Source organism: Pseudophryne corroboree, chromosome 1, assembly GCF_028390025.1.
Source record: "Pseudophryne corroboree isolate aPseCor3 chromosome 1, aPseCor3.hap2, whole genome shotgun sequence".
Classification (NCBI taxonomy): Eukaryota; Metazoa; Chordata; class Amphibia; order Anura; family Myobatrachidae; genus Pseudophryne; species Pseudophryne corroboree.
This window is the reverse complement of record NC_086444.1, coordinates 386,242,960-386,269,174: the sequence shown is the minus strand read 5'-3', so window position 1 is coordinate 386,269,174 and position 26,215 is coordinate 386,242,960.

The window sequence follows — 26,215 nt, the reverse complement described above, 5'->3', positions numbered from 1 at the left end:
CATGAGTATGGTTGAACCTCTGTTGTCGGATGATGACTTTGGTTATATTCCTACACAAACAGGTATCTCCCAGACCATGTGATTTCCTACATGAATAGTTAATACCGACTGAAGACACTGGGCGGGATGTATTAAAATATATCGCCGCCCCTCGCCACCTAGCATAGCAATGTTAATCGCATATGTACTAACATATGCGATCAACATCGCAATGCGGTGATGGAGGCCTCCACGATACCTGTGAGGTGATGTGCGGAGGGTCTATGTCACCTTCCAGGGGTCTCCACACTGCCCGCACACCGGGAAGCAGCAGCAGGCTGCCCCCGGCGCCTTCTCCTCCCCCCTGCACCCAGAAGGACCTCCGGATGCGTTGCTAGTGGCAGGAGGAGATTACCATCCGGGACCAGGGCTGCCTGGAGGAAGGTATGCCTTGGGGAGGGATGTCAGCGTCTGCGGCGGCGGGTTGCAACGGCCGGCGATAAGAAGCCCATAGGCTTCTATAGGGTATTGCCATCCAGAGATAGCGATACCCTAGGTGGCGAAAAACCGGCGGTGGGGTCTTAGTACATTTGAAAATGTGGTAAAACCCACTGTCTGAGCAGGGAGGATCCTTTCTTTCATAGGTTCCAGATTGTGAGAAACAACCATGTAGGTAAGGTGTATTTGGAATGGAAAAGAATGTAACCAGAGTAACGAGAAATGGGTGGGGTGTCATGTTGACATGCCCCCATGTTCAATTACCATGCCTCTTGTGGCATGTGGCCATGCCCATTTCTGGTGCATTCCTTCGATGAACACACAGTACCACTAAGAAGATTTTTTTTCTTGCACCACTGGGTATGCTTCCTATAAATAATGCATGTTTGAAATTCCAAATGCTGTTAAAACAGACTATGGACTCAGCTCACTGCTGCTTGGGTGGCATCAAGCAGTGAGCATATGAGGTGGGAGAATGGGGTGTTATTCATTCATAGAAAATTCATGCTTTATTGGAACCCTGTGCAATCCGGAGCTATGTTTATCCCTGACTGAAAGTAGATAACAATGATACAATTATATAACTTTATAACTATATTACCAACAAAAATATCTAAACAAGAAGACTGATATAATTCATACTATAAATGTGGTGTAAACAATTAAACCTAGTGAACCAATGTCTACTGCCATTTAATAGATACATTTAACTATGGGGGAGATGTACTAAGTAGTGGAAAAGTGACCTAGTGGAGAAGTTGCCCATGGCAACCAATCAGCATTGAATAAACGTTTATAATTTGCATACTATAAAATTGTACAGATTGGTTACCATAGGCAATTTTTCCACTGGCTCAGTTTTCCACTCTTTTCACTGCTTAGTACATCTCCCCCTATTTCTGTTAAGCTAAAGGAAGTTGGAACAACGTTGAAGGTGGGTAAAAGGTTACAGGTCTATGAATATAAGGAAGAGATGTGTGTCTCCCACTAGGTCACTCATACATAGTAATAAGATGTCGCTGCACATGCACAATAGTAACAGTGGTAGCCATCTTGGTAAGGGGATGAAGCATCGTCTCCAGAGAAGCCATATTGCAGTAGCACTTTCCTATTCTAACACCCCTGCTCACTACAAGCTTTTCTATGTTACGCAAACTCTTAACTGAAGCTTTCACGTAGCAACCAGTAGGAAAGGTGAGGTTAGACACATAAAAGAACATCAACATATCAGACAACTTCTCTTACTGACAACATAGGCATAGGCAACAGTTTCTTGACTCACAAACTTTAGGTTGCTGTCACTGGCATAACTCTTGATGTACTTTTGTAGTTTTGGATCCTAAATCTTACAAAAACTATTTTTCTACTTTGCACTACCACTCGCACCAATCAGTCTTTGACTTTGGCTTTTGAATATTTTGAGGTACACTGAATGCAATGTTTGAAAATTCCTCATCATGTCTTCTAGGTTGCTTGCCATTATTTGTTCTAGCAGATCGTCTTTTCTGTGGCTGAACTTCCACGCTGGTAGTCTCTGGTTTAGATGTAGCTCTAGTTACTAGTATGTCCAGTGACACATACTTGTTCTGCATGTCAAAGTCCTGCTTTTCTATAACTTGTGCTGTCTCTTTATATAAAACGTAAACTTGACACTTTTTTTTGTAATTGTATTCCACAATTTGTAGCCTTTACTTTCATGGCAATAGCCAAACACAGGGCTGCCATCAGAAATTGCGGGGCCCGGGACTGACAAAATAGGCAGGGCCCCCCTTCCCACTGTGGGGGAGTCAGCTTTAGAATTGCACCAGTTAATGAATGTGTGTGTGTGTGTGTGTGTGTGTGTGTGTGTGTGTGTGTGTGTGTGTGTAGGCATCAAATACAGCATCAGGTTACATGCACCCCTACATTCAGACACCTTGTTCGAGCAGCAGCAATTGTAAAGGACACACGTGATTGAAATTAATTACAGTATTATCATGAATAAACATAACAGTGCAAAAAAATAGGTGCAAACAAATAAATTTTTTAGTGTTGGCATGCATGCATACATACATACATGTGCCACTTTCGGGAGGGCCCAGGATGCTGATGCTGCTGCCTGCCAGCCTCCATCCCCGCTGTTCTGCTGTTCCCCTCCGTCCTCCTGCAGCTGTATTGAAAACGTCCGTCGCAAAATGGCCGCGGCCTCAGAGGAGACGGTTTTTCAAGATACTAGAGGGCTCCTGTAGGAGGGAAGATTTCAATACAGAGCTGCTGGAGGGTCGGAGGACAGTGGCAGAACAGCGGGGACGACCGCGGAACGGCGCAGACGGGCAAGTGGCTGCATGAGCGTCCCGGGCCCTCCACTCTCGGTCAGAGAGGCTGGGCCCAGGACAGATGTGCCCCCATCACCCCCCTGATGGCGGCCCTGGCCAAACATGATGCATTTGAATTCAGCTTGTGTCTTCTTTTGTTATATGAGCATAAGCAGTACTAAGATATGTCTTTAAAGTCTCTTAGATGTAGCTCTACTTGGAAATAGCTGACCACTCTATTTCCCAAATATGCAGTTTTCACACACAGTTGTATCGTTTTTGGTTTGGCAGAGTACACACCAGCGGAAATATGATTGACCCAAGGCCAAGTCAATTTTAACTTAACCAGGCAATGTGGTTAATTGAGCAAATGATAGAACAGTTGTCTTCACTGTTAGACTAGTTGATGGGCATGAAACAGAGCTTGTAGCGAGGCAGGCTTCAAACAGATCATCAGCCAGTAACTGTATCCTGAATGCAGTAGCAGTGCAGGGTGCTGTAACAGTGGTATAGTGGGTAAAAGGTCACAGGTCTCAGGAGCTAAGGGGGATAAATCTGTCTAATCACTATGTTGCTCATACACTATAATAATATGGAGCAGCACATGCGCAACAATAGTAGTAGTGGTAGCCACCTTGTTAAGGGAATGAGGCATTAACCCCTGGGGTGGTAGCACTCTCCTATTCTAACACAGAGTACACAGCCTTATTACCAACAGCAGATGACAGACCAGTGACTAAGTAAGTAAAATTTATCCTGTTTTCCCTTGACCTCTCTCTGTCAAACACTTTGCTAAAATGGCTATGTGTACTGCGCTCTAATCTCCTCATACTGATCATATATATTTTATGTGAGCTTGCATCACTTACCAGTTATTAGTGTAGTATTAAGCAACTAAAACAAAAAGCATTAAACACATTGGCCCTCATTCCGAGTTGTTCGCTCGCAAGCTGCTTTTAGCAGCTTTACACACGCTAAGCCGCCGCCTACTGGGAGTGAATCTTAGCTTCTTAAAATTGCGAACGAAAGATTCTCAAAATTGCGATTACACACCTCTTAGCAGTTTCTGAGTAGCTTCAAACTTACTCGGCATCTGCGATCAGTTCAGTGCTTGTCGTTCCTGGTTTGACGTCACAAACACACCCAGCGTTCGCCCAGACACTCCTCCGTTTCTCCAGACACTCCCGCGTTTTTCCCAGAAACGGTAGCGTTTTTTCACACACACCCATAAAACGGCCTGTTTCCGCCCAGAAACACCCACTTCCTGTCAATCACATTACGATCACCAGAACGAAGAAAAAAACGTGAGTAAAATTCCTAACTGCATAGTAAATTTACTTGGCGCAGTCGCAGTGCGGACATTGCGCATGCGCACTAAGCGGAAAATCGCTGCGATGCGAAAAAATTTACCGAGCGAACAACTCGGAATGACCCCCATTGTATATAAAAAAAAAGTCATATAGAATAATTTCACTGTACAGGAGAGATGTACTGTATCAAAACTTCAAAAGATAAAGTGTAGAGGTTACCCATAGCAACCAATTAGCTTACAGCTATCCTTTAGCATAGTCTCTAAAATGACACATATAAGATGATTGGTTGCTATGGAAACATATCCCCTTTATTTGTTTTAAAGGTTTGATACATCTCCCACATATAAGTTTTTATACATTTCTATAAAGATGGCAAAAATGTTTAACCAAATATGTCAAAATTGGATACAATTGTGTATTTATAGAATAATATTATATATGTTATATACCCAGATATAGTATTTTCAATTTTATAGTGAGCACTTTTAATGTATTTTCCCTTATCTCCTACAAAACCATCTAAAAATCCCCTAGTGGGTAGGCTATAGACTATTGAGGTAGAGTGGCAAGCATCTCATCATAGATGTCTGTACTACACAATAGGAACTTTACCTTGGATGGCAAGACCTTACTGATCCTAGGCTCAGTATCCCATTAAAAAGAATTGTAGTCACAACATAGACAGGCATCTGCTAGGGCAAGCCTGTCCAACCTGTGACTCTCCAGCTGTTATGAAACTACAAGTCCCAGCATGCCCTGCCACAGTTTTGCTATTAAGGAATGCTAAAACTGTGACAGAGCAGTGGCGTAACTACTGCCCCCGCAGTCCTCGCGGTGGCTTGGGGGCGAGGGGCTGCGGGGGCGCCACTGATTACAGCAGACTGACATGCGGACGAGCGCCCGCATGTCAGTCTGCTTTCTCCTTCCCGCCGCCGCTTGTTGGAGGGACACGGACGGCACAGCGTGTGCCTCTCCTGTGTCCCTCCTGCATCATCTCCGGCGGCCGCGGGTCTAATAGGGGGAAGTGCCGTCCGTGAGCTCTAATTGGCTCACGGACGGCACTTCCCCCTATTAGACCCGCGGCCGCCGGAGATGATGCAGCAGGAGGGACACAGGAGAGGCACACGCAGTGCCGTCCGTGTCCCTCCAACAAGCGGCGGCGACGGCGGCACTGGGGGGAATATCTGGCACTGGGGGGGGGATAAACAAAAGGGAGAAAGAAGAAGGCTCTTGTGTGGGCGCACTCATTAATGGTAGTTAAATAACTAGAATGAATAACACTAGGTTGATTAGTCAGCAGATAAAACAAAATTTATTTGGAAATATTAAGAATATAATTGCCCCTGGTTGAGGAGATGTGAATGATCCCAGATAAAAATGTTCTGGTCCTGCCTCAGGAAATGAGATGGAGAGGGGTAGAGACACTGCAAGTCATAAACCCTTTCTCACCCGGCCAGTACAGATGATCTGTGTTAATGAGATCAATTAAGTCAATTGATTTTAGATTCTGTCATAATCCTAATGAAGGAATAACAGCTATTATGGCAATGAGTAATAATAGAAACAAATCAAAGGATATACCAGGGTAAAGAAAGAAAAGGATAGGAACAAATGGTGATGCTGCTGTTGGAGTCACATACCACACATCATATGCAATGATTGATGTTCTACAACACTGAGTATTCCCTGTGAGTCTCCACCTCAGGTACTAACTCAGCCCACACTGTTTCGCTTCCAAGATCGGACGAGATCGGGCATTAGCAGTGTGGTTTGATAGTAGAAGGATTTGGTCAGACGTCCAATGAGAGTGCACCTATATAGGGGGGGATAATTAGCTGGGTCTTATAGATACAGTGTGGATCTGCTTTTTGTGTTAGGCAGGAGACATCAAGTCCCACACCGGTGGTATTGTGTCCCTGGATCACAAATGAGAGTCCACGAAAAAGGAAGATATATAGATTTATGAAAAAAACGAAGATATATAGATTTATGAAAAAAACCCTAAAAAGGAAAATGGAGATCAATTAGGCTGTAGTTATTAGGAACGGGTGATAAAAATTACCCGTCCGTATAGATACAAATGGATAAGGAAACACGGATCAAGAAATTTTTTTTATATATATGTGTACATTGGTACTGGTGTAAGGAACAGAAAATATGTCAAAGATAATTGTAGATACAAATAAATAGTACTGGTATATGCAATGAAATAATCACTAGTGACATGGGTGTCATTAGAAACACTTTGTGTGAATTGGAGCTGTTATAATCATTAGGATATAGGGAAATAGACATGAAATTCTCATATAACCCATGCAGCAATATGACAACAGGATCTGCAGGAGGAAAGTCAAAGAAGAATGCAGTATTTCTTTCCTATAAAATGCAGTTTTTAATCCTGATGCAATAAACTAAGATGCATAAGCCTGGAAAAAGGCATAAATGAAGCCACACAAAAAGCAGATAAATAGTACTGGTATATGCAATGAAATAATCACTAGTGACATGGGTGTCATTAGAAACACTTTGTGTGAATTGGAGCTGTTATAATCATTAGGATATAGGGAAATAGACATGAAATTCTCATATAACCCATGCAGCAATATGACAACAGGATCTGCAGGAGGAAAGTCAAAGAAGAATGCAGTATTTCTTTCCTATAAAATGCAGTTTTTAATCCTGATGCAATAAACTAAGATGCATAAGCCTGGAAAAAGGCATAAATGAAGCTGCACGGATATAGATACAATTTCTATGACAGCTGGGCAAAAATTAGCCCAAAATGGCAGGATGGAATGATCTGACCTGAGGCTAGGAGTGAATCACTTGCAGTTGGACAAAACAGGACCCATTGGAATGGAAAACATGTTTCACCCCTGTGGGGCTTGCTCACTTCCTGCATGTCAGTCTGCTTTCTCCTTCCCGCCGCCGCTTGTTGGAGGGACACGGACGGCACAGCGTGTGCCTCTCCTGTGTCCCTCCTGCATCATCTCCGGCGGCCGCGGGTCTAATAGGGGGAAGTGCCGTCCGTGAGCTCTAATTGGCTCACGGACGGCACTTCCCCCTATTAGACCCGCGGCCGCCGGAGATGATGCAGCAGGAGGGACACAGGAGAGGCACACGCAGTGCCGTCCGTGTCCCTCCAACAAGCGGCGGCGACGGCGGCACTGGGGGGAATATCTGGCACTGGGGGGGGGATGTCTGGCACTGGGGCATATATGGCACTGGGGGGGAGATGTCTGGCACTAGGGGGGATATCTGGCACTGGGGCATATATGGCACTGGGGGGGGGGATGTCTGGCCCTGGGGGGGATATCTGGCACTGGGGGGGGGGATGTCTGGCACTGGGGCATATATGGCACTGGGGGGGAGATGTCTGGCACTAGGGGGGATATCTGGCACTGGGGCATATATGGCACTGGGGGGGGATATCTGGCCCTGGGGGGGGGGATGTCTGGCACTGGGGGGGGGATGTCTGGCACTGGGGCATATATGGCACTGGGGGGGAGATGTCTGGCACTAGGGGGGATATCTGGCACTGGGGCATATATGGCACTGGGGGGGATATCTGGCACTGGGGGGGGGATGTCTGGCACTGGGGGGGATATCTGGCACTGGGGGGGGGATGTCTGGCACTGGGGCATATATGGCACTGGGGGGGAGATGTCTGGCACTAGGGGGGATATCTGGCACTGGGGCATATATGGCACTGGGGGGGGGATATCTGGCACTGGGGGGGGGATGTCTGGCACTGGGGGGGATATCTGGCACTGGGGGGGATGTCTGGCACTGGGGCATATATGGCACTGGGGGGGGATGTCTGGCACTGGGGCATATATGGCACTGGGGGGGATATCTGGCACTGGGGGGGGATGTCTGGCACTGGGGCATATATGGCACTGGGAGGGAGATGTCTGGCACTAGGGGGGATATCTGGCACTGGGGCATATATGGCACTGGGGGGGGATAACTGGCACTGGGGGGGGGATATCTGGCACTGGGGGGGGATGTCTGGCACTGGGGCGGGGATGTCTGGCACTGGGGCATATATGGCACTGGGGGGGGATGTCTGGCACTGGGGCATATATGGCACTGGGGGGGGGATGTCTGGCACTGGGGGGGATATCTGGCACTGGGGGGGGATGTCTGGCACTGGGGCATATATGGCACTGGGGGGGGGGATGTCTGGCACTGGGGGGGGATGTCTGGCACTAGGGGGGATATCTGGCACTGGGGGAATATCTGGCACTGGGGGCATATGTGGCACTGGGGGGGAATATATGGCACTGGCGGCATATCTGGCACGGGGGGAATATCTGGCACTGGGGGCATATGTGGCACTGGGGGGGAATATCTGGCACTGGGGGCATATGTGGCACTGGGGGGGGGGTATATGTGTACCTGGCACATGGGGGGGGCTATATTTGGCACCGGGGGCATGTGAGTACCTGGCACCGTGGGGGAATATCTGGCACTGGGGTCATATGTGGCACTGGGAGCACAGCCCTAGCAACAAGGACTACCTCCTAGCAACGAGCATGACACCCAGTGCATGAAACACCTGACAACGAGCATGACACCCAGTTCATGAAACACCTGGCAACGAGCATGACACCCAGTGCATGAAACCCCTGACAACGAGAAGGTAATTGAAAAGTAATTAGAAGCCTTACTGTAGGACTTAATGTGTAATGGGCATTACGGTGTGTGGCATAATGTATCACGGACATTGCGGTGTGTGTCATAATGTGTCACAGGCATTACGGTGTATGGTATACTATATCGCGGGCATTGTGATATGTGGTATAATGTCTCAGGGTCATTGCAGTGTGTGGCATAATGTATCACGGACATTGCGGTGTGTGTCATAATGTGTCAGGCATTACGGTGTGTGGTATACTATATCACGGGCATTGTGGTATGTGGTATAATGTCTCAGGGTCATTGCAGTGTGGCATAATACATAACGGGCATTGCGGTGTGTGGCATAGGGTATAACGGGCAGGGCATTGCGGTATGTGTCACAGGCATTACGGTGTATGGTATACTATATCACGGGCATTGTGGTATAATGTCTCAAGGTCATTGCAGTGTGTGTCATAATGTGTCACAGGCATTGTATGTGCTATAATGTATCAGGGGCATTGCAGTGTGTAGCATAATGTATAACGGGCATTGCGATTCCTGTCAAAATGTGTCGGGGGCATTACGGTGTGTGGCATAATGTGTCACAGGCATTACGGTGTGTGGCATAATGTGTCACAGGCATTACGGTGTGTGGCATAATGTGTCGGGGGCATTATGGTGTGTGGCATAATGTGTCATGTGCATTATTGTGTGTGGAATAATGTCTAAGGGCCATTGCAGTATGTGGCATAATGTATACTGGGCATTACTATAAGGAGGAAAAATGACAAATAATGTAAGGGGCATGAATCAGGATTATTTTTCTTTCCTGTGGTGGCTAACGTCTGGGCGTGCAGGTTGCAAAACTGGGGTATAAGGTAGTCTTTTCCTGCAATACCACGCCCCTTTATGAGAAACCACGCCCATTCCAACAAAACCACGCCCCTTTTTTTGCAGCGCGCGCCTTCGGCGCGCGCATATTTATCCCTTTCTTGCTCCCAATTATGCGGCGGGTTGGGGGGGGGGGGGGGGGCGCCAAAGAATTTTTTGGCTTGGGGGAGAAAAATTTCTAGTTACGCCACTGTGACAGAGAATTCTGGGATGTGTAGTTCCACAACATCTGGAGAGCCACAGATAGGGCAGACCTGCACTGGGATATCTGCACGTTAATGCATACATGAAAGTTGAAAAGAGGAAGTGCTAAAGTAGGAAGTACTGCATTAATAATAAAATAAAATAAATGAACCACATAATATGTAAAATATTTACCAATATCATATTGTACTTTACTCTTGAGTCTTGCCTAAATGCCCTCCATAAACCCAAAGTTCGTGAAATGTGTGCATAATATTCTTTATAATTTCAGGGGCACTAAAGGTTACTTCAGAAATAACTATATAGATACAGTATAATAAAACATACAATACAAAATAAAAAAAATAGTGCATATTTTGCAGCACTTGGTTTAAATACCGTATATACTCAATTCTGAAGCACAGGCTGTTCTGTTAAGGTCAGGTCTTATATAGAAAATAAAATAGATTTAATGACTTAATCTTATCACTGTACACTCATGTAAAAATGATCCAGTCTACAGTATTACGCTGTATGGGGCAACCTGGACTATTTACACACAGCCTGGCACACCCATACTGTTTGTATTTTTCAATTACATGTCCTCAAGCTCTCTAATGATGTCTTCAGTCAACAGATCCATCATTTTTTCAATTTCGCACACCCTGATTGATAGAGGCCTTGTAATTTACTGATATATTAAAGTTTTTCAAGCCCCAAGCTTCGGTCTGAAGAACAGAGTCATATGCACTGAAACATAAATGAATGTCAGACATTTGTGGAATAATTAAATGTCACATACAAAATGAATTTCAGGCACTTCTGCGGAATTTCTGTTTAATAGTTAACATCAAGTGATATTTAGATTTCAAATTAAACTCTGGTTGTGTATGACTTAACTGGTTAGGTGATAATCTTAACAATTAAAAACACTGTTCCTGCTTTAACTATTTAATATGTGAATAGTCTAACAATGGATATTGTGGAGTTTGAGAATAACAATGTAACTCACCTGTTACCCTTACAGTGAATACCTTGGTTATACTGACCTAGAAACTGTTCAGCCTGTAATTTAGTTACAATCGTTACATGATAGGACTTGCTTACAAAGCGAATTTGTGTGGATTTGTGTCATTTTTCTTTATTGTATAATAATTGATCTCTTATTACTGTCTATAAAAGTGACAATAGATTACATACCCAGTTTGATTTACACTTAAGGCCCGTACACACTGGTCGATATATTGGCCGTTCTCTTGAATGGCCGATACATTGCGGGACCGTCGGCCAGTGTGTACGGGCGATACGTCTGTGAACTCCGTCGTTCACAGACGTATCGCGTCGGCTGCGCAGCACAGCCGACGGCCAATATGTCTAACGATATATTGGCGCGTCGCTGTGTGTACGGGGCGGTCGTCCGACCGCCCGTACACATGCTGCGGCGGCCGGCGATGATTGACAGGTGAACTGGGCGGGCGTGTGTACACGCCCGCCCAGTTCATGACGTCAGTCCTCCGACGGATCGGGCAGTGTGTATGCACAGCACACTGCCCGATCCGTACATAGATATATCTGCAGATCAATTGATCTGCAGATATATCTACTAGTGTGTACCCGCCTTTAGGGGCTGATTCAGACCTGATCGGTGCTGTGCGTTTTCGCACAGCAGCGATCAGGTCTGAACTGTGCATGCCTCGGCGTCATAGTGTGCCGGCGCATGCCAGACAGCCGACGGCTGTCGTAGCCTTGCGATCGCCTCTGCCTGATTGATAGGCAGAGGCGGTCACTGGGTGGGAGAGGCCGGGCCAGCGGCATTTGGCCGCCGTTTAGGGGGTACGGTCCGGGCAATGCAGGCGTGGCCGGACCATTAGGGGGAGCGGGCCACGGTGGATGCGTGATGTCACACGCAGCCGCTGCGACCCGGGCGGAGATGAGTAGCTCCCTGCCAGCATGCAGGAGCTGCGCTGGCTGGGAGCTACTCTTCAAGTACAAAAGCATTGCCGCTGTGCGATGCCTTAGTACCTGTGCGAGGGGAGCTGGAAGTGACATGCGGGGCAGGCTAGCCCTGTGTTGGATGCCCCCCTGGATGTCAGTGTGACTGATCATAGATTAGCTAAATTTAGCACATCTACGATCAGGTCTGAATTAGCCCCTAAGACATTTGCACTATGCAAAAATGCAACGTGTGTAAATAGGATTTTAATTACCTACCATTAAATCCTTTTCTCATAGTCCATAGAGGATACTGGAGTCCACATTAGTACCATGGGGTATAGATGGGTCCACTAGGAGCCATGGGCCCTTTAAGAAATCAATAGTGTGGGCTGGTTCCTCCCTCCATACCCCTCCTACCAGACTCAGTCTAGAAACTGTGCCCGAGAGACTTCGAGAGAAGAATTTAACTGAACAGTGGTGAGTCAAACCAGCACACACAAACAAGAGGAAAACCATGCTAACCAAACAGAACAGGAACAGCAACAGCTGAACCAACAACATTACTTAACTAAGTAACATGCCAGGAAACACAAAACACTGGGCGGTCGCCCAGTATCCTCTACGGACTTCGAGAAAAGGATTTACCAGTAGGTAATTAAAATCCTATTTTCTCTTACGTCCTAGAGAATACTGGGGTCCACATAAGTACCATGGGGATGTACCAAAGCTCCCAAAACTGGGTGGGAGAGTGCTGAGGTTCCTTCAGATCTGATTGACCAAACTGAAGAGGCCAAAGTATCGAACTTGAAGAACTTAGCAAATGTGTTTGATTCTGACCAAGTAGCTGCTTGGCAGAGCTGTAAAGCCGCCCAGGAAGTACCCACTGACCTAGTAGAGTGGGCCTGTACTTTCGGAACCGGAAATCCTGCCGATGAATAAGCTAGCTGGATAGTAAGCCTGATCCAGCGAGCAATAGACTGCTTTGAAGCAGGACACCCAATCTTTTTGGGATCATAGAGAACAAACAGCGAGTCAGATTTTCTGTGACGAGCTGTCCTCTTCATGTATATCCTCAAAGCCCTCACTACATCCAGGGACTTTGAGGTAGCAGAGGTGTCAGTAAGCACCGGAACCACAATAGGTTGGTTGATGTGAAACGCAGACACCACCTTAGGAAGAAATTGCTGACGAGTTCTGAGTTCAGCTCTATCCTCATGAAAAACCAAATAGGGGCTTTTGTATGACAACGCCCCCAGTTCGGACACACGCTTTGCGGAAGCCAAGGCCAACAGTGTAACAGTCTTCCACGTAAGTAACTTAACGTCAACCTCCTGTAAAGGTTCAAACCAGTCCGATTGCAGAAACCACGTTAAGATCCCAAGGTGCCGTGGGAGGCACAAAGGGCGATTGGATGTGCAGAACCCCCTTCAAGAATGTCTGAACCTCAGGGAGGGGAGCCAATTGTTTCTGGAAGAAAATGGACAAGGCCGAAATCTGGACTTTCAAGGAGCCCAAACGTAGGCCCACATCCACACCTGACTGTAGAAAAAGGAGAAAACGTCCCAGTTGAAATTCCACTGCAAGAAATTTCCTGTTTTCACACCACGAGACATATTTTTTCAAATACAGTCGTAATGTTTAGACGTTACCCCTTTCCTAGATTGGATCAGGGTTGGAGTAACCTTGTTCGGAATGTCTTTCTGGGCTCAAATCTGATGTTCAACTTCCATGCCGTCAAACGTAGCTGCGGTAAGTCTTGCTAGATGAACAGCCCCTGTTGCAGAAGATCCGCTCGCAGAGGTAGAGGCCATGGATCCTCCAGGAGCAACTCCAGTAGATCCACGTACCAGGCCCTTCTCAGCCAATCTGGAGCAATGAGAATCACTTGAACCTTTTCCCTTTTTATTCTTTTGAGAATTCTTGGGATCAGTGGAAGAGGTGGGAACACGTAAACCATCTGGTAAACCCATGGAGTCACCAGAGCTTCCACCGCCACTGCTTGCGGGTCCCTCGACCTGGAACAATAGCGCTTTAGCTTCTTGTTGAGACGAGTTGCCATCATGTCTATCTGTGGAATTCCCCACTGACTTGTCAAGGACTCAAACACCTGCGGATGAAGACCCCACTCTCCTGGATGGAGGTCGTGTCTGCTGACGAAGTCCGCTTCCCAGTTGTCTATTCCTGAAATGAAGATTGCCGATAGCGCCACCATGTGTCTTTCTGCCCAGAGGACAATTTTTGTCACCGCTGACATTGCAGCTCTGCTCTTCGTTCCGCCCTGTTGGTTTATGTACGTTACGGCCGTCACATTGTCCGACTGAACCTGAATGGCTTGATCTTGAAGAAGATGCGATGCCTGCATATGTCCCTTAATTCCAGAATGTTGATCGGAAAAATGGCTTCCTGACTTGACCATTTTCCTTGGAACTGTTCCCCTTGGGTGACTGCTCCCCAACCTCTGAGGCCTGCATCCGTAGTTAGCAGATTCCAATTTTGAATCCCGAACCATCGACCCTCATCAGGTGAGAAGTCTAGAGCCACCATAGAAGAGAAATCCTGGCTTTTGTCGACAGACATATCTTCTGGTACAAGTGAAGATGTGATCCGGACCATTGGTCCAACAGATCCAGCTGGAATGGCCTGGCATGAAACCTTCCGTACTGCAGAGCCTTGTAAGAGGCTACCATCTTCCCCAGAAGGCGAATGCACAGATGCACCGATATCCGGGTTGGTTTTAGGACATTCCGCACCATTGACTGGATTACCAATACCTTTTTTTAAGGGAAGGAACACCTTTTGTTCCTCCATATCCAGGATCATTCCTAGGAATGGAAGCCTCTGTGTTGTTCCAGGTGGGATTTTGGTAGGTTCAGAATCCATCCGTGATCCTCGAGAAGTCTGGTTGAGAGGGCAATGCTGTCCAACAACCTCTTCCTGGAAGGTGGTTTTATCAGCAGATCGTCCAGGTATGGTATGATGTTCACTCCCTGTTTGCAGAGGAGAAACATCATCTCTGCCATCACCTTGGTGAAAACCCTCGGTGCCATGGAGCGGCCAAATGGCAGGACCTGAAACTGGTAGCGACAGTCCTGCAGGGTAAACCTTAGATATGTCTGATGAGGCGGCCAAATTGGAATGTGAAGGTACGCATACTTGATGTCGAGAGACACCAGGAATTCCCCCTCCTCCAGACCTGAGATCACCGCTCTCAGAGACTCCATTTTGAATTTGAACACTCGTAAGAACGGGTTCAGTGACTTGAGGTTTAAAATGGGCCTTACCGAACCGTCCGGTTTCGGTACTACAAACAGGATGGAATAATAACCCTTGTTTTGTAGGTGTAGTGGAACTGGAACAATGACCTGAGTCTGTACCAGTTTTTGAATCGCTGCCTGCAAAGTTAAACCTGCTTCTGGAGATGCTAGTAAGCCAGATTTGAAGAATCAGGGAGGTGGGAGTTCCTGAAATTCCAGTCTGTATCTCTGTGCAATAAGCTCTTTGACCCAGGGATCTTGACATGATGTCGCCCATATGTGACTGAAATAATGTAACCGGGCTCTCACCTGCCTGTCTTCCAGGCAGTGCAGTCCACCATCATGCTGAAGTCTTTGAGGAAGCAGATCCGGAGGTCTGTTCCTGAGAACCTGCAGCTGCGGGGTTTTCTGGGTTTACTTTTACCGCCTCGGAAGGTTGTAGAAGAACTCTTAGATTTCCTATAAATTTTGCAGTCCGAAAGGACTGCAGAGTTGGAGCAGAGTAGGTTTTTCTAGCTGGGGTTGCTGCGGAAGGAAGGTGTGTAGATTTATCCGCCGTAGCTTTTCATCTCCAAAAAGAGCCTCACCCGTGAATGGTAGGCTTTTCACGCCTTTCATGGAATCCGCATCCGCAGTCCACTGGCATAGCCACAAGCCTCTGCGTGCTGACATTGGGCAGTGATGCGTGTGTTGAGCAAACCAATTTCCTTTAAGGCCTCCATCATAAAGTTAACAGTATCCTGAATTTGCTGTTGGAGTAAAATAATCTCCCCCCTTGGTAAGGAATCTAAGCCATCAATTAGGTTACCTGACCACTTAGCATTGGCCCTAGTGATCCATGCACAAGCAATAGTGGGTCTCTGGGCCACCCCAGCCGCAGTGTGTAAAGATTTGAGAGTGGTCTCAATCTTGCGGTCTATCTTCCGATCTCTCTCCTCCCCTTTGCCTCCAAACTTCTTGAGCGTTTTGTCTATAATCGCCTTACTGCCTTTCTTTCCTCTCACTCACTGCTTGACCCATACCAGTCTGGTTTCTGCTCTCTCCACTCCACTGAAACTGCCCTCACAAAAGTCTGCAATGACCTCCATGCCGCCAAATCTAAGGGCCACTACTCTCTGCTTATTCTTCTTGACCTCTCTGCTGCTTTTGACACTGTGGACCACCCTCTTCTTCTGCAAATCCTTCACTCTCTTGGTCTACGTGATACTGCCCTCTCCTGGCTGTCCTCCTACCTCTCTGATCGTTCCTTCTCTGTCTCCTCTCATGATGCTACCTCGCCCCCACTTCCACTAACTGTTGGTGTCCCCCAAGGTTCTGTTCTTGGGCCTCTCCTTTTCTCTCTCTATACGTCCTCTTTAGGTGAACTCATTAGTTCTTTTAATTTCCAGTATCACCTCTATGCTGATGACACTCAAATCTACCTCTCCTCCCCTGATCTATCCACGGCTCTCCTCACTCGTGCCTCTAACTGTCTTTCTGCTATCTCTTCCTGGATGTCCCAGCGCTTTCTTAAACTCAACATGTCTAAGACTGAGCTGATCATCTTCCCACCCTCCCGCACAACCTCACCTCCCACAATCTCATTATCCATTGATGGCACGACTATCTCCTCTAGCCCCCAAGTACGCTGTCTTGGTGTAATCCTTGACTCCTCCCTCTCCTTCAAACCACACATTCAGCACCTCTCACAAACCTGTCATTTTCATCTCAAAAACATTTCCAGGATCAGACCTTTTCTCACCCAGGATGCCACTAAGATCATTATTCACTCACTGATTATTTCCAGACTGGACTACTGTAATCTCCTCCTAACTGGCCTCCCTGACAATTACCTCTCTCCACTCCAGTCTATCCTCAATGCTGCTGCTCAGCTCATCTTCCTCACCAAACGCACTACATCCACCTCCCCTCTCCTACTAGCCCTTCACTGGCTTCCCTTCCCCTTCAAAATCCAATTCAAACTTCTCACTCTCACTTACAAAGCTCTCACCCAATCCTCTCCCATTTACATCTCTGACCTTATCTCCCTTTACTCTCCCACCCGTCCTCTTCGCTCTACTAATGCACGCCGCCTCTCCTGTCTCCTGATTACTTCCTCCCACTCCTATCTCCAAGATTTTTCACGTGCTGCTCCCTTCCTTTGGAATTCTTTACCTCTCCCCCTCAGACTCTCCACCTCTCTACAAAACTTCAAACGGGCTCTCAAGACCCATTTCTTTACCAAACCCAGCCAAATCTCATCCTAACCCCCTGTTCCATGCTCTCTATGTACCCCATCTGTGTCACCCCTGTCTGTCTACCCCTCCCCCTAGAATGTAAGCTCTCACGAGTAGGGCCCTCTTCCCTCATGTGCTCACCCTTTTCTTCTTTAATAATTCTCAACTGCCCAAATCACAGTTTTTGGGCCACCTGGAACTTATCTCTGTCATTTACTGGTGTAGTTATGCTTAGTTACCCTGTACTTGTCCAAAATTTGATTTCAACTGTAAGTCACTGTTTTGATTATGTGCATATGTACTCTGTAATTGGGCGCTGCGGAACCCTTGTGGCGCCATATAAATAAATGATAATAATAATAATAATTTGAGAGTGGTCTCAATCTTGCGGTCTATCTTATGCGACAACCTGGACACTGATGCGTCCACAATTGGTGGGTTTTCCCATTTTTTCTTATCCTCTGCGGGAAAGGGAAAGGAAGAAATCAGCCTTTTATGGATCTGGAACTTTTTGACAGGGTTCACCCACATCTCTTCAAACAGGGCATTTAATTCCTTTGAAGCAGGGAAAGTAGCTGAGGATTTCTCTTTAGTGTTAAAATAAGATTCCTCTTCTGCATCCTAAGTCTTGTCAGGAAAATATAGGACAGATCTGATAGCCTCAATGAATGCCTGTATACCCTGTAACAGGACAGCATCCCCCCACTGGCATCCACTTCACCCTCCTCTGGATCCGACGTGTCAGGATCAGTATCACCCTGCATGATTTGGGTCAGAGTGCGCTTTTGTGGGCAAATGGCAAGAGTGTGGGAAGCAGGCATGGGAGCTGAATCTCTATTTATCATAGACTGCCGTAAGAATTTTGTCTCATTCTCAGTATGAGACAGCTTAGTAGAAGTATTTGAAATCATCTCTTTAATGGAGGCCAACCATGGGGATTCAGTCCCACTTGACTGGGAGTGAACACTATCCTGAGTACAGGGTAGTGAGTCCCCAGGGGATGAGAGACATTCCGCTATACAAGACACACAGTACCTGGACATGATTGTAAAGGGCAGTGGCGTGCGGTGAGGTCAGTGGCTGGTGAGGCACTACAGCCATAATGTCCGCCGAATCTGCCGATGACCCCTACCACCGCCGAGCCAATGCCCGCTACTGCCCCTGAGTCGATGCCCGCTGCCACCGCCACCGGCTTACAAACTCGCCCACCATAAACTGACCCAGTCCTCCGCCACTAATTTGCATCTCACTCCAATGCCGCCAATGCCCGCTGCCTGCCTGCTCATCATACTTGTTATATATTGTACATTTTTATAGAAAAAAAATGAGTGGGACTGGGAAAGGAGTGGGAGGAGGACATGAATGCAATTCTGTTGTCCAGGGCTTCCATTAACTTAATGGAGAAGGGTCTGACTGGGTTAAAAAAAAAAAAAAAAAAATGCGTGAGGTCCCCCCTCCTAAGTATAACCAGCCTCGGGCTCTTTGAGCCAGTCCTGGTTGTTTAAATACTGGGGAAAAATTGGACAGGGGTTCCCCGTATTTAGACAACCAGCACCGGGCTCTTAGTCCGGTCCTGGTTCCAAAAATACGGGGGACAAAAGATGTAGGGGTCCCCTGTATTTTTTAGTGATGAGCGGGTTCGGATTCCGAGAAACCGAACCCCCCCCCCCCCGAACTTTACCCTTTTTACACGGGTCCAAGCCATACTCGGATTCTCCCGTATGGCTCGGATAACCCGAGCGCGCCCGAACGTCATCATCCCGCTGTCGGATTCTCGCGAGATTCGGATTCTATATAAGCAGCCGCGCGTCGCCGCCATTTTCACACGTGCATTGAGATTGATAGGGAGAGGACGTGGCTGGCGTCCTCTCCGTTTATATAGTTATAGTTAGTTGATCTGATTGCTACTGCTTAGCTTATTGTGGGGAGGATTGGGGAGCAGCTGTTAGGAGGAGTACAGTGCAGAGTTTTGCTAGTTTTTTTTTATCCGTTCTCTGCCTGAAAAAAACGCTCCATACCATATCTGTGCTCAGCCTCAGTGTGCTGCATGATATATCTGACTGTGCTGAGTGCACACACTGCTTAATTGTGGGGGAGACTGGGGAGCAGCTATAGCAGGAGTACAGTGCACAGTTTTGCTGACAGTGACCACCAATATACGTTTGTCTGCCTGAAAAACATTGCTGTGGTGTCTTTTTTTCTTTATACTATAAGTATAAACGCAGTCTGCTGACAGTGTCCACCAGGTCCATTATACTGTATATAGCAGTACGGTAGGCCACTGCTGTACCTACCTCTGTGTCTTCAGTCACTCGTCGTCATACATAAAGTATATCCATCTACATTGTATACCTGTGGTGTCTTTTTTTTCTTTATACTATAAATGCAGTCTGCTGACAGTGTCCACCAGGTCCATTATACTGTATATAGCAGTACGGTAGGCCACTGCTGTACCTACCTCTGTATCTTCAGTCACTCGTCGGCATACATAAAGTATACTATCCATCCATCTACATTGTATACCTGTGGTGTCTTTTTTTCTTTATTCTATAAACGCAGTCTGCTGACAGTGTCCACCAGGTCCATTATACTGTATATAGCAGTACGGTAGGCCACTGCTGTACCTACCTCTGTGTCTTCAGTCACTCGTCGTCATACATAAAATATACTATCCATCCATCTACATTGTATACCTGTGGTGTCTTTTTTTCTTTATACTATAAACGCAGTCTGCTGACAGTGTCCACCAGGTCCATTAGACTGTATATAGCAGTACGGTAGGCCACTGCTGTACCTACCTCTGTGTCTTCAGTCACTCGCCGTCATACATAAAGTATACTATCCATCCATCTACATTGTATACCTGTGGTGCCTTTTAGTTGTGCGCATTAAAATATGGAGAACAAAAATGTGGAGGTTAAAAAAATAGGGAAAGATCAAGATCCACTTCCACCTCGTGCTGAAGCTGCTGCCACTAGTCATGGCCGAGATGATGAAATGCCATCAACGTCGTCTGCCAAGGCCGATGCCCAATGTCATAGTACAGAGCATGTAAAATCCAAAACACAAAAAATCAGTAAAAAAAATGACCCAAAAATCAAAATTAAAAGCGTCTGAGGAGAAGCGTAAACTTGCCAATATGCCATTTACGACACGGAGTGGCAAGGAACGGCTGAGGCCCTGGCCTATGTTCATGGCTTGTGGTTCAGCTTCACATGAGGATGGAAGCACTCATCCTCTCGCTAGAAAAAAGAAAAGACTTAAGCTGGCAAAAGCACAGCAAAGAACTGTGCGTTCTTCGAAATCACAAATCCCCAAGGAGAGTCCAATTGTGTCGGTTGCGATGCCTGACCTTCCCAACACTGGACGGGAAGAGCTTGCACCTTCCACCATTTGCACGCCCCCTGCAAGTGCTGGAAGGAGCACCCGCAGTCCAGTTCCTGATAGTCAAATTGAAGATGTCACTGTTGAAGTACACCAGGATGAGGATATGGGTGTTGCTGGCGCTGGGGAGGAAATTGACAAGGAGGATTCTGATGGTGAGGTGGTTTGTTTAAGTCAGGCACCCAGGGAGACACCTGTTGTCCGTGGGACGAATATGGCCATTGACATGCCTGGTCAAAAAACAAAAAATATCAGCTCTTCGGTGTGGAATTATTTCAACAGAAATGCGGACAACAGGTGTCAAGCCGTGTGTTGCCTTTGTCAAGCTGTAATAAGTAGGGGTAAGGACGTTAACCACCTCGGAACATCCTCCCTTATACGTCACCTGCAGCGCATTCATCATAAGTCAGTGACAAGTTCAAAAACTTTGGGTGACAGCGGAAGCAGTCCACTGACCACTAAATCCCTTCCTCTTGTAACCAAGCTCCTGCAAACCACACCACCAACTCCCTCAGTGTCAATTTCCTCCTTACCCAGGAAAGCCAATAGTCCTGCAGGCCATGTCACTGGCAAGTCTGACGAGTCCTCTCCTGCCTGGGATTCCTCCGATGCATCCTTGAGTTTAACGCCTACTGCTGCTGGCGCTGCTGTTGTTGCTGCAGGGAGTCGATCGTCATCCCAGAGGGGAAGTTGGAAGACCACTTGTACTACTTCCAGTAAGCAATTGACTGTCCAACAGTCCTTTGCGAGGAAGATGAAATATCACAGCAGTCATCCTGCTGCAAAGCGGATAACTGAGGCCTTGGCATCCTGGGCGGTGAGAAACGTGGTTCCGGTATCCATCGTTAATTCAGAGCCAACTAGAGACTTGTTTGAGGTACTGTGTCCCCGGTACCAAATACCATCTAGGTTCCATTTCTCTAGGCAGGCGATACCGAAAATGTACACAGACCTCAGAAAAAGAGTCACCAGTGTCCTAAAAAATGCAGTTGTACCCAATGTCCACTTAACCACGGACATGTGGACAAGTGGAGCAGGGCAGACTCAGGACTACATGACTGTGACAGCCCACTGGGTAGATGTATTGCCTCCCGCTTCAAGAACAGCAGCGGCAGCACCAGTAGCAGCATCTCGCAAACGCCAACTCGTTCCTAGGCAGGCTACGCTTTGTATCACCGCTTTCCAGAATATGCACACAGCTGAAAACCTCTTACGGCAACTGAGGAAGATCATCGCAGAATGGCTTACCCCAATTGGACTCTCCTGGGGATTTGTGGCATTGGACAACGCCAGCAAAATTGTGCGTGCATTACATCTGGGCAAATTCCAGCACATACCATGTTTTGCACATACCTTGAATTTGATGGTGCAGAATTATTTAAAAAACGACAGGGGCGTGCAAGAGATGCTGTCGATGGCCAGAAGAATTGCGGGCCACTTTCGGCGTACAGGCACCGCGTACAGAAGACTGGAGCACCACCAAAAACACCTGAACCTGCCCTGCCATCATCTGAAGCAAGAGGTGGTAACGAGGTGGATTTCAACCCTCTATATGCTTCAGAGGATGGAGGAGCAGCAAAAGGCCATTCAAGCCTATACATCTGGCCACGATATAGGCAAAGGAGGTGGAATGCACCTGACTCAAGCGCAGTGGAGAATGATTTCAACGTTGTGCAAGGTTCTGCAACCTTTTGAACTTGCCACACGTGAAGTCAGTTCAGACACTGCCAGCCTGAGTCAGGTCATTCCCCTCATCAGGATTTTGCAGAAGAAGCTGGAGACATTGAAGGAGGAGCTAAAACAGAGCGATTCCGCTAGGCATGTGGGACTTGTGGATGGAGCCCTTAATTCGCTTAACCAGGATTCACGGGTGGTCAATCTCTTGAAATCAGAGCACTACATTTTGGCCACCGTGCTCGATCCTAGATTTAAAACCTACGTTGTATCTCTCTTTCCGGCAGACACAAGTCTGCAGAGGTTCAAAGACCTGCTGGTGAGAAAATTGTCAAGTCAAGCGGAACGTGACCCGTCAACATCTCCTCCTTCACATTCTCCCGCAACTGGGGGTGAGAGGAAAAGGCTACGAATTCCGAACCCACCCGCTGGCGGTGATGCAGGGCAGTCTGGAGCGAGTGCTGACATCTGGTCCGGACTGAAGGACCTGCCAACGATTACTGACATGTCGTCTACTGTCACTGCATATGATTCTCTCACCATTGAAAGAATGGTGGAGGATTATATGAGTGACCGCATCCAAGTAGGCACGTCAGACAGTCCGTACGTATACTGGCAGGAAAAAGAGGCAATTTGGAGGCCCTTGCACAAACTGGCTTTATTCTACCTAAGTTGCCCTCCCTCCAGTGTGTACTCCGAAAGAGTGTTTAGTGCCGCCGCTCACCTTGTCAGCAATCGGCGTACGAGGTTACTTCCAGAAAATGTTGAGAAGATGATGTTCATTAAAATGAATTATAATCAATTCCTCCGTGGAGACATTCACCAGCAGCAATTGCCTCCAGAAAGTACACAGGGACCTGAGATGGTGGATTCCAGTGGGGACGAATTAATAATCTGTGAGGAGGGGGATGTACACAGTGAAAGGGGTGATGAATCGGACGATGATGATGAGGTGGACATCTTGCCTCTGTAGAGCCAGTTTGTGCAAGGAGAGATTGATTGCTTCTTTTTTGGTGGGGGCCCAAACCAACCAGTCATTTCAGTCACAGTCGTGTGGAAGACCCTGTCGCTGAAATGATGGGTTCGTTAAAGTGTGCATGTCCTGTTTATACAACATAAGGGTGGGTGGGAGGGCCCAAGGACAATTCCATCTTGCACCTCTTTTTTCTTTCATTTTCTTTGCGTCATGTGCTGTTTGGGGAGTATTTTTTTGAAGGGCCATCCTGCGTGACACTGCAGTGACACTCCTAGATGGGCCAAGTGTTTGTGTCGGCCACTTGGGTCGCTTATCTTAGTCACACAGCTACCTCATTGCGCCTCTTTTTCTTTGCGTCATGTGCTGTTTGGGGAGTATTTTTTCAAGTGCCATCCTGTCTGACACTGCAGTGCCACTCCTAGATGGGCCAGGTGTTTGTGTCGGCCACTTGGGTCGCTTAGCTTAGTCACACAGCTACCTCATTGCGCCTCTTTTTTTCTTTGCGTCAATGCTGTTTGGGGAGTCTTTTTTTGAAGGGCCATCCTGCGTGATACTGCAGTGCCACTCCTAGATGGGCCAGTTGTTTGTGTCGGCCACTTGGGTCGCTTATCTTAGTCACACAGCTACCTCATTGCGCCTCTTTTTTTCTTTGCGTCATGTGCTGTTTGGGGAGTATTTTTTTCAAGTGCCATCCTGTCTGACACTGCAGTGCCACTCCTAGATGGGCCAGGTGTTTGTGTCGGCCACTTGGGTCGCTTAGCTTAGTCACACAGCTACCTCATTGCGCCTCTTTTTTTTCTTTGCGTCATGTGCTGTTTGGGGAGTATTTTTTTGAAGGGCCATACTGCGTGACACTGCAGTGCCACTCCTAGATGGGCCAGGTGTTTGTGTCGGCCACTTGGGTCGCTTATCTTAGTCACACAGCTACCTCATTGCGCCTCTTTTTTTCTTTGCGTCATGTGCTGTTTGGGGAGTATTTTTTTGAAGGGCCATCCTTCGTGACACTACAGTGCCACTCCTAGATGGGCCAGGTGTTTGTGTTGGCCACTTGGATCGCTTATCTTAGTCACACAGCTACCTCATTGCGCCTCTTTTTTTCTTTGCGTCATGTGCTGTTTGGGGAGTATTTTTTTGAAGGGCCATCCTCCGTGACACTGCAGTGCCACTCCTAGATGGGCCAGGTGTTTGTGTCGGCCACTTGGGTCGCTTATCTTAGTCACACAGCTACCTCATTGCGCTTATTTTTTTCTTTGCGTCATGTGCTGTTTGGGGAGTATTTTTTTGAAGGGCCATCCTGCGTGACACTGCAGTGCCACTCCTAGATGGGCCAGGTGTTTGTGTCGGCCACTTGGGTCGCTTAGCTTAGTCACACAGCTACCTTGGTGCAAATTTTAGGACTAAAAATAATATTGTGAGGTGTGAGGTGTTCAGAATAGACTGAAAATGAGTGGAAATTATGGTTATTGAGGTTAATAATACTATGGGATCAAAATAACCCCCAAGATCTATGATTTAAGCTGTTTTTTAGGGGTTTTTAAAAAAAACACCCGAATCCAAAACACACCCGAATCCGACAAAAAAATTTCGGTGAGGTTTTGCCAAAACGCGTTCGAACCCAAAACACGGCCGCGGAACCGAACCCAAAACCAAAACACAAAACCCGAAAAATTTCCGGTGCACATCACTAGTATTTTTAAAACCAGCACCGGGCTCCACTAGCCAGGGACATAATGCCACAGCCGGGGGACACATTTACGTAGATCCCTGCGGCCGTGGCATTACCCCCCCAACTAGTCACCCCTGGCCGGGATTCCCTGGAGGAGTGGGGACCCCTTAAATCAAGGGGTCCCCCCCTCCAGGCACCCAAGGGCCAGGGGTGAAGCCCGAGGCTGTCCCCAGCACCCCTGGGCGGTGGGTGCCAGGCTGTTAGTCATGAGTGTTAAAAAAGAATATTGTTTTTGTTGTGGAACTACAAGGCCCAGCAAGCCTCCCCCGCTTGCTGGCCCTTGGAGAACCTCAAGTACCAGCATGCGGGGAAATAACGGGCTCGCTGGTACCTGTAGTTCTACAACAACAAAAAATACCCAAATAAAAACACAACACACACACCGTGAAAGTAAAATTTTATTATAACACACTTACACACTCACACATACTTACCTACATCCCACGCCGAGAATCACGTCCACTTGTCCAGTAGAATCCAGTAGGGGTACCTGTGAAAAGGAGAGACAGATTACTTACCTACATCCCACGCCGGTCATGTCCACTAGAATCCAATAGGGGCACCCGTAAAAGTGAATGAAAATAAGTAGTTACAGAGGGGGGAAGAGGAGAGAGAGAGAGAGACGGAGACGCTCACTTGTCGCTCTGGCCCGTTGCTTAGTAACGGGACGCCTGGCAACAACAAGCAGTCTGAGCGGAGGCTGTAGAGACGGGATCTGGAGGCGGACGGCTGCAGAGACGGACGGGATCTGGAGGCGGGCGGCCCAGTGTAGAGGTGAGCACTGCGGGGACATTTTAGACAAAACAAATAGAAAACTAACTCACCCCTCGCTCCTGCTTCAGCCCCGACACTCCAACTCCAGGTCCCGCTGCCTTTTCCGCCTCCAGCATCGTGTGGGTGATTGGACAGCAGATCCAGCACTGGATCCGCTGCCCAATCACAGGTGCCTCGCTGACATGGGGGTGGTGTCCCTGTCAGCGAGGCACTTCTTTCAGTGCCGCTTTCCCTATTTGAATGGGCTTATACAGCCCAGTGCTTGGCCCCGCACCCCGCTCTGCCCCCGTTCCCATTATCTATGGGAGGCACCGCTATCAGTGCCTCCCAAATGCATTTAAATGCATCAAATTATTACAATTAAATTAAGAAGATACTTATGACACAGACTACGTGTCATAAGTATCTTCTTTGTATGATTATAATAATTAATCACAGGGGAGGCACTGCCTCCCCTGCCTCCCCTGACTGCACGTCCCTGGTAAAGGGACA